Consider the following 10,429-nt stretch of genomic DNA (forward strand, 5'->3'; position numbering starts at 1 on the left):
AGGGAATTAGACATGTTCATGGAGAATAAGAGTATCAATGGCTACTAGTCATGATGGCTATATATTACATCCAGTACCAGAGGTAGTATGCCTGTGAATACCAGTTACAGGGGAATACAAATGGGAGTGCTATTGCTTCCATGTCTTGTCTATGGGCTTCCCATATGCATCTGATTGGCCACTGTGGGAACAGAATGCTGGACTAGATAGACCTTTGGTATGATCCAACAGGGCTCTTTTTATCTTCTTAAGTTCTTGATTTCTTGGATGAAAACTTGATGAAATATTAATGCAATGTGATAAGGTGCAGCTAACTTTCAAAGGAGTTCTCCACTAAGGAGGCCAGTAATGTAATGCTGGAGAGGTGTAATGTGTGAGAGGGAAACCTCTGACTTGTGGATCCTTCTGGCCTGTTGAGTTTCCCCATTTGGCCCATGGAGCCTTAAAGGATTCCTCTAGGGAATGTGGCTTGGCCTCCAAGCTCTGCCCCTGGCAGGAATCCCCACTGTTATCTCCAGGCTGTGACTGGAGATAACAGCGGAGATTCCCATGTGCACAAGTGCTTCACAGGGAAATCCCCACTTTGTCTCCATTTACAAATCAGAGATAACAGCGGGGGATGAGGATGGGGGACTTGGCAAGTGCTGGGAGGAGCTATTTATAGAACCATGCAAACAATGTTTGTTAGCGATGGCAATGCCAAAGAGTTAGCGATGGCAATGCCAAAGCCATGCACCAGCCCACCTTTCAATGGCCTAGGGGTGGCGCTGGAGGAGAAGTGTTGCTTCCAGGCCTCAGGTAAGCCCTAGGCTGGTGCACGAACCAGAAAGCATGCCACAATATAACTGAGGCAGAGGGGGTTTCATACAGCACTGGCGCTAAACAGCTTGAGGCCAGGGTATCTGAAGGGCTGTTTTCTCCCATCTGATACTGCTCTGTCCCTAAGATCAGCTTTAGAAGTTTGCTCCAGGCACCCCAGTCTTCAAAGGTTTGGTGTGCAGTGATTGGAGACAGGCGGTTTTTCTTTGTGTGTTTTTTAAGTGCTGGAGCTTTTCTGAAACATCTCTGTTGTCCTCCTGACTTTGTTGTCCTTTCAGCAACAGATAAAACAGTTTAATACTTCAGTGCCTTTGGTGGCAGATCTGAAGGGATAATTCTTCTGTTCCTAGTTCCAAATTCCACTGGAAGTCCAAATGTTACTGGATTTCTTTCTTTTGTCTTTCATATCATATTGGATTTCATTGCTAGCTTTAATAATTCATTAGCATCCTTGAATGTTTAATGACAGAAATGTGGAATATAAATTTCACAAATACAAGCATACTTCATATCGTAATGGTATTTACTTAAAAATAGACCCCATTGATTTCAGCAGCATGTATGCCTAGGTAGTTTGACTTAGAATCACTACCAAAGACTGGGAGAAATGAGACAGAAAAGCAGGCAAGTGGGCATAGATTAAATGCTATAACAAATAACACAACCACAGATAATTAGGGATTTAGTTTCAATTGTAATATTTAATAGTATCATTATTCTAAGCACAATACATCATCAGGTATTTTCATCATGGTAGTAATTTAATGTCCCTAAATTATAGTCTATGGGCCAGAATTTAGGATTTGGGCTAAGCGGTAAAATGGCAACTGTGGGAAATGTTGTGATAGATGTCAGGTATTACACAGTTTCTATTGTCAATTGAAACAGCACAACGCCACTGCTTTTCTTAGGTTTTACTTTTTATCCACCCACCACCTACTATTTGGAAGTGAACAACCCATGCTGCTTCCATTATAGTTGTCTGTTAATAATAGGAGCACCGGCTTCCAAAATAGACAATAATAATAATAATAATAATAATAATAATAATAATAATATCAAATGTTACCAGCTGGATGGCAGGTTATTGACTACTATAGAAACACAACAGGGGAATTTTGCGAAATTCAGTGGAGACAATATTAGATGTCTTAATAATTTGCATTTGTCTTTAGCCACCTGTTAGGGTGCTCAGACTCGCAGAGGAATTACTTGGCATTTCTTGACAGTAGAGCAATATGCTGTATTTTGCAAAAAGAAAGGGCTAAGCTCTGTTGGCTTTCATTCAGAGAGTGGCAGAGCCCCACAGATAGAGATCATGTTTTGCTGTGTTTTTGCAAATGGTTCCAGCTAAATAGACATACTATTCAGATCTTATGAAACCATGGCAGAATTTTTTTTAAAGTTCCAGAATTTGGAAAAGGTGATTTGTTTGAAATTTGATTTAATTTCATGTCCCATTACCATGTCTTCTGTGTGGACCTGGAGTCTCCAACATGGTGTCAATAGGAACTAATATGCCTGCAGATCCCTCTCTTGGTGCCTGCCAGCCTTCCTGCTCCTCCTGGCATTTAAAAAAAAAATATCTTAAGATTTGTTTTAATTTAAAAAAAAAAAATTTAACTGGGGGGCTAGTAAGTGGCAAAGCAAAGGTCTGTCCTCCGCTGCCATTTTTATTTAGGTTAAAAGGCTGATTTTATGTTTTGGAGCTCAGATTCCACTTCTGCCTTGTAATTAGGTTCTTGAGCAAGTTTCTGTTCTTATAGGGCACAATCCTAGGCAAGTTTCGGCAGAAAAAAGTCCTACAACTCCCAGCATTCCCCAGCCAGCTGCTGGCTGGGGAATGCTGGGAGTTGTAGGACTGTTTTCTGTCAAAACCTGCATAGGATTGCACCGTCTCACCAGTTTACTTTCTGAGAAATGAGTGTTTTGTGACTGGCCATCATGGCCATAGCGTTGCCCTTATTTTCGCTGTAGTCTACGTAATCTTTACGTAGAATACAGCGACCAAATAAGGAACGGGAATGGTGGCTCCCTATGGGGGCCGCCATTATCCGTACGCGCTTTTTTTTTTTTAAAGTCACCCGTGATAGGCTACGTGACGATTGACGTAGCCTATCATGGCTGACTTTGCAAATCTAGCCGTGATAGGCTATGTTAATCGTCACGTAGCCTATCATGGGGGTGTGATTTTTTTTTTAGTTTTATTGGAATGGCGGCGGCAGCAGCTGGTCAAAAGATCGGCTGCTGCCCCCGCCCCTGACGAAGACCCGACGAACTGCCGCCGGGACCCGCCACCGGGAGGGACATTCGGGAAAGGTAAGTCCCGTCCCGGGGGTGTGTGCGGTGGGCGGGGGGTTGCGGAGAATTTATCCCCGAAACTTGTTCGGGGGGCCGAACACGTTGGCGCTCGGCCCCCCGAAGTTTCGGGGAGAAATTCTCCGCCAACCCTAGGCTAGGCCAGAGCTGTTCGCAGCCGGATTTCCGACCGCGGAGGGCTCTGGGTAAAAAAACAACAACAACCGGGTATGCAAATTTGCGTTCCTTCTTTTTACCGTCTTAATCTATGTAAATATTTACGTAGACTATGATGGTGAAAATAAAGGGGAATGCAAATAGCGTAGCAGGCGCTATTTGTGTCCCTTTTTCATTCACCGTTTTAGCCTACGTAAATCTTTACGTAGCCTAAAACGTCTGGGTAAAAAAAAAAAAAAAGGCATATGCAAATTTGCGTTCCTTATTTTGGGCCGTCTTGGTCTACGTAAATAATTACATAGACTAAGACGGTGAAAATAAGGGGAACGCAAATCGCGCCCGCTACACTATTTGTGTTCCCCTTTATTTTCACCATCATAGTCTACGTAAATATTTACGTAGATTAAGACGATAAAAAGAAGGAATGCAAATGGCGGCGGCCGTAGCTGCCGCCATTTGGGTACGCGTTTTTTTTTTTTAACCCACCCCAACCATGATAGGCTACGTAAAGATTTACGTAGCCTATCACGTCTTTTTTTTTCTTTTTTTTTAAACCTAGCCATGATAGGCTATGTAAATCTTTACGTAGCCTATCACATCTTTTTCTTTTTTTTCCCCACAAGCCTGGAAATGGCGGCGGTGGCAGCCGGTTGGAAGACCGGCCGCCGCCGCCGCCACCGGAGCCGCTGCCACCCGGAAGATCCACCCCAGGTAAGTCTCGTCCCGGGGGGAATCCGCGGGGTGGCGGGGGGTGGCAGGCCGTTCCGCCACAGATTTCGGGGGGCTGAATGCACTGGCATTCGGCCTCACCGAGATCCGTGGTGGAATTTTCTGACATCGCTACTGCATTGACATTGCATTCAATGCTCCGAAATCTGCTTTAGATATGGAGCAGTATACAAATATTGTAAGTGAATAAATAGCTTGGGAGAGATCACAGAGAGCTGCCACTGGCCAGCCTAACAGTCTATCTGGCTTGCTGTCAACCCACCTAATTTTTTTGATCTGCTGCTAGCCTACAAAAGAGAGGTAAAAAGCATGTCTGGGTCCTGTCCTGTGTCCATGTGTCTATCCTAAGACAGATGTCAGTGTACGTTTGTGCAGCATGCATTGGATTTGTATTGGGCAAGTTGGGAAGAGTAATTTTTCATCCCCTTGAAGATGTTCAAACATTTGGGTAGGGATGTACGAAAGTGACTTACCTTTCACAGATTATGTTGATGGGGAGGGGGGAGGCATTCCGTCCCTCCCCCCGGAATCCTGGATGGGGGGGTGGCACTCCGTTCCTCCCCCCCGGAATCCTCTATAGCCGGCTGTGCTCCGCGGCAGCTCCGCGGAGCAGCCGGCCAGGCCCAGCCCAGCCCAGAGACATCCGCAGCCGGATTTCCAGCCGCAGAGGGCTCTGGGGAAAAAAAGAAAAAACCATGTACGCAAATGGTGGCAGCTACGCTATTTGCGTTCCCCTTTATTTTCGCCGTCATAGTCTACATAAATATTTACGTAGACTAAAATGGCCAAAAATAAGGAATGCAAATGGCGGCGGCCGTAGCCACCATTTGCGTATGCATTTTTTTTTTTTAACCCACCCAGCCATGATAGGCTACATAAAGATTTATGTAGCCTATCACGTCGTGTTTTTTTTTTTAAACCCAGCCATGATAGGCTATGTAAATCTTTACGTAGCCTATCACATCTTTTTTTTTTTTTTAACAAGACTGGAAATGGCAACGGCGGCGGCCGGTCGGAAGACCAGCCGCCGCAGCCGCCACCGTCATAGCTGCCGCCGCTGCCTGGAAGATCCGCCCCAGGTAAGTCTCGTCCCGGGGGGGATCCGTGGGGGGGCAGGGGGGGCAGGCTGTTCCGCCATGGAGTTTGGGGGGCCGAATGCACTGGCATTCAGCCTCACCGAGATCCGTGGCGGAATTCTCTGACATCCCTACATTTGAGGGAAGTCTGCCTCATTCTTAAATCTTCAGTAAACTTGGCCCTAGTCTGCATTTGATTCTTTTTATGTTATTTTTAAATGGGCAGGTATTGCGCTGAATTCATATGTTAACACCACTGCATAGTAAAATATCTGATCTGCCCAGCTGTGCCCTGTATACACTGGGGAGCTATTCATATATACCTGCCTGAACAGACAGGCACAGTACTTCCAATGCATATGATTGATCCAGGTCCTTCCATGTCAGTCAGAGGGCAACATGATATTGTATTATGCTTTCCCCAAAGACAGCAAAACTGGATCAGCCATACACACCGCAAGTTATACAGCAATGTCCTAGGAGAGCTTTTGATAGTAGCTTTCAAAGCTTTCAGTGTGACATGCACTGTAGCATGGACCATTTGAAATACTTTGCAAATTGTGTTGTAAACCTACATAGCCTAAATTCCTTTCAATGGAATATGAAATTATGCTTCAGTATTTACATCCTATTCAAAGAAGTCTGGAATAAACTGAAATGGTCTCAAATATAGTTTCTGGCTATTTTATCATATACTAAATTTTAACCTATGATACACCAAATCAGAACTACTACCCTAGTCTGATGGGTCATGTTCCATTTTGTATGCTGCAATAAATGTCAGAACCTGACCCTCACAATGTCTGATAAAATAAATGGCAGTGAGTACAAATTGGTTAATATTGAAAAGGAATCTGATTCTTTGAAAAAAGTGGATTTCTCCTCATCCCCCCACCCTCATTTTGTGGAGACATTCAAATTTGGAAACTGATAAAATATTTAAGGGCTGCCTAGTGTCATTTACAGTGTCATGTCTATTCAGAAGTAAATCTAACTGTGTTCAATGGGACTTGCTTCCGAGTAAGTATTTTTATGCATGCACTCTGTTTCTCTGAGCAACGAGCAGTTTAGGACTTCCAGCACTTAAACCCATTCCAACAGACACTGCTCCCCTATCAGATTTCTTGTAGGGGGCAGTACCTTCAGAGCTCCCAAGAAATGCCCAGACTGGAAAATGTCTTTCCTTAGTCTGATCTGGTTCACACATCATGAGAAGGTACCATGGGTGAATTTTGCCATGGGGCTTCTTGTTGTGGTAGCAGCCGCCATTTTGAATATTTGAGCCTCAGTGGGGGCATGCCATAGTGTACTGTTATATGTGAACCTGGTATGGGTGGGTTGTTGGGTTGCTTGAAAAGCCACCCAGAATCCCTGGGCTGTTTTAAGGTTTCAGGTGGCTTGTCAAGCACCCCAACAATGCATCCTTTCCAGGTTTGCACATAATGACATGCTATGGTGTGCCACCACTGCAATTTGAATATTCAAAATGGTAGCCACCACCATGACAAGGAGCCCCATTGGGAAATTCACTCATGATGGCTTCTCGTTACATGTGAACCAGGCCCCTTTCAGCTGCAGCATGCAGCTATCAAGCTGCTTTCTTTGTTCATGAAGACTGAATTAGCATATACCACAGCTGGGAGGAGGGAGGGGGAAAGATAAGTGCTGATTCCCAAATGGCTCTTTGAAGGTTTGATGCCTACAGGGGCAAAGGGAAAAGAGGTCAGGCTTTGAGGCCTGGGAGCTTTTGTTGGGAGGGGGTATCCCTGAGAGGAGTAGTTTCATTTCCCCATTTAAGTTTCATTTCTTCAGGTTTGAAACAGTACTTTTGGTTTTGAGGGAGGAGGGTATATAAAGAGGGCAAGAGAGCCAGTAAGGTCAGAGTCGGGAAGACCAGAGCCTGAAGAGAAAGCAGGAAAGAAGTAGCCTGGAAAAGTCTAAGTACAGCTAGGGTAAAGAAACTTGCATTTTCTCTTAATGTCTTTTGTATCACTCGGCTCTATTGTGTACCTTTAGTTGTGGTTTGCTTGCTTTAATTTACCAGTAAATGGTTGTGATTAACCCCTGTGTCTAGAGTGTCAATCATCCCATGCTTACAGCCTAAACCCCACGGTATTGGAAAGGGGAAGGTGAGAAGGTGGGACTCTTAAGGTGGCAAGAGATTCCTAAGGAGTGACTTAGGGGATCCAGGTCACAAGGAGAACCCTGACAGGCTCTTTCCTGCCAGTAGAGAAGAGACCAAGTATTGAGGGCAATCTCCATAACAAAGAAAAAATACTTGACCACTCTACCAGGGACATTAAGGTAATCTTTAGTAGTCCTACTGCGTTGACCAGTTTGGCATACCCCACTCTTGCATCCAAAAATCAGTGAGTTGGAAAGGACCCCTAAAAAGCCATTTAGTCCAACCCAATCTCATGACAGTATGTATAGGATTGCAGACTTAATTAAAAAAACACAGAGAAGCCAAAATGAAGGCATTTCAAAACTGAGGCTTTTACTGAGATTCAGGTGAAAATTCTGTTGCCTTAAAAACATTAAAATGCCATTGGCAGATGCCAACACAAATCATAAGTAAATTGCTGCTAAGGATTAAACTCTTCGTAAAGTACAATGGTTCCAATAAATGTCAGGACACATCTGCTCTCTTAAAAATTTAACCATGCCATTAAAATATATATTTACGGTTAATTTCAGAAAAATTTTAATTATTAGAGAGTTATCTGTCTAGTTTCCAGGAAAGGATTAGAAGCATTACTCTGCCTCTATGCTTCGATCTTCAGTCCTGCAGACATTTTAAATTTTAAGAGGATTATATTTCTAATTATTTGGGTGATATAAGCATAATATCTTTCGTTGTTATGAATGAGAAGTCACTGAACTTAATGTCAAGATGGATTGTGCCCTATCTTACTACTTTAAACAGTTTTTCCCTTTAAAAGGCTGATACAAATGGTCTTGTGCCAACTTCCGACAGCAGAAATCTGTTTCAGAACATTTCTTGAAAATGTCAGCATGTGCAATTAAATCTCTTTTAGAGGTCTGCAGCCAAAGTTTTTGCTGGTAAATTCCATTGCACACAATTCTCCCCCTGCCCACAATGTAAACAGGAGACTCTGACTTCCTTTCCTGCATCTTTTTGCACCCCATTTGTGATGTGTCCATGATAGTTTTAGTACAAGGGGACTTACTTTCAGGTAACTATTCACAGGGCTTCTCTCTCTCTCTCCGCCCCTCTCTTAAGTCTTTCTCTTTCTCTTACATTCCACCCACTTCTGGTTCTCTCATCCTCCAAAGCTGATGGATATGTGTTCATGGTTGGCTTCACAGACACAAGCACAATAGATGATTGTTCACATCCCTTTTTATTTCAGAAAAGAAGACCAAAGACTGCTACAAGCTATTACTGGCTACATATTAATCCAAACTCTCTATAGAGTAACTCTCTTGATCCCTATGAGGGTCCCTTTATATGTGGAAATGCATTAAATAAGTCTAAAACATTATCCAATTTATGGTGTGCCAACAACATACAAGAGCAAACAAGGAACATCAAATGTATCTGCTGCAGGCAAGGTACACTTAAGTAAAATAATCCAGATGGACCAAACAAATTTGTATAGCACATACAGCTGAAAAGGACTACATTTCCGTTCTCTTTGGGAGGGAATTGCTTCTTACTTTCTCTTGGGAAAGAATTTCTTCCAAATTTCTTCTGACTTTAAATATGGAAATCAGAGGATAAAAGAGAAACGCAAAGACATTTTGCACTGTGATGTTTCTCAGTTTAATTGAACCACTCTCTTTTAAAAATATATTCCACTAAATAGAGTCTCCCATACAGAGTATTTGAGGTATTGGATGAGCTCAGTGCATTCAATTCCACAAAAAGTCATAGGAACATAGGAAGCTGCCTTATACTGGGTCAGACCATTGGTTCATCTAGCCCAGTATTGTCAACACTGACTGGCAGCAGCTCTCCAGTTTCAGACAAGATTCCTTCCTGGGCCTTCCTGGAGATGCCAGGGATGGAAACTGGGACCTTCTGCATGCAAAACATATACTCTGCCACTGAGCTATGGCCCTTCACCTGTAAGTCCATAAACACAACTTGTAGAATACTTCCCTATGTGGGTGCAACACCTGCACATGGAGGGATATGTAGTACTCAGTGCAGCTCTGTTTTCCCCTTCCCCATTGCCAAAGCTTGACTGAGAAAACTGAGCAGAAGGGGGTGGTTGGATACAAATGTGGCAGGTATTTGTGCTTTCTTGTCAACTTTTGTGCTGGGAATTATTTATTTGTTTATTACATGTATATCCCACCATTTTTCCTCCTCAAAGAACACAAGGCGGCGAGGAACCCATTGTGCCCAGAGTCCCAACTAAGTTATGCTGATGTTATGCTGGCATCAGCTGGCCACCAGCTTGCCTGGACTATAGCACTGCATAGCCCATCAAATAATCAGGAGATTTGTACAACAGAGGTTCATTTCCCATGTGTGAATTCAGAATATGATGAAGAGCTTCTATATAGTTTTCCTAAACTATGCTAACGTTGTCTAAATTCCTTTCAAAGCCAGTTCCATTCTGTTTTACACCTTTTTTGTTTCATGTGGGTGGATAAGTACATACTGAATTCACAAGATGTTTATACACAGTTACACAAAATATATTCAGCTTTAGAGAAAAGCTTTTCAAGATTGCACCCTCAAAGACGCCTCCTCTGTCAAGGATAATTAACATCATCTGTTACGTTTTCACACTTGAAACTTATTTTAAGATGTTTCTAGCTTATTGTTTCCATATTAGAAACATATTGTTTCATACTCCCATTTCCTTAGCTTTGGGAAGTTTCAAAAGCAGACTTTTAAAGAGTTGGCTTCTCTATGAGGACAAAGTAATGAAAACTTAAGCAGTTAAATATTTGTACATACAGAGGCAATGCAAAACACTGGCATGGAGAAGAGAAGCACCCAAACAGACAGCGCTGGTCTTAACACCAGCAGCAGTCTCCCCTAACAGCAAACAGAATGCAGATCTTTCAGGTTTTCTCAGTCTCCGTTTGCCAGCTTCAAAATTTGGACCTTGGTCTCTTTTTGTTTCTACATTACAACTCTAAACTGTTTCTCCAGCCACATACAAGCAGACTCTTACCTTAGCCCTGACCCTGGCTGGTACCTATGCACAGTAGCTAGTAATCTTCAGCTATCAAAAGCCATTAAACAGCAATTTATTATTCATTAAAGAAAGACTAGAAAATGGTAATGTCTCTGCCTGGCTATAACAGTATGTATGACCTGATTTCACAACAGTAATTGCTTTTGTTAT

Source organism: Heloderma suspectum, chromosome 3 (genome assembly GCF_057233095.1).
Source record: "Heloderma suspectum isolate Gila_16-S chromosome 3, 16-S_ref, whole genome shotgun sequence".
NCBI classification, from domain to species: domain Eukaryota; kingdom Metazoa; phylum Chordata; class Lepidosauria; order Squamata; family Helodermatidae; genus Heloderma; species Heloderma suspectum.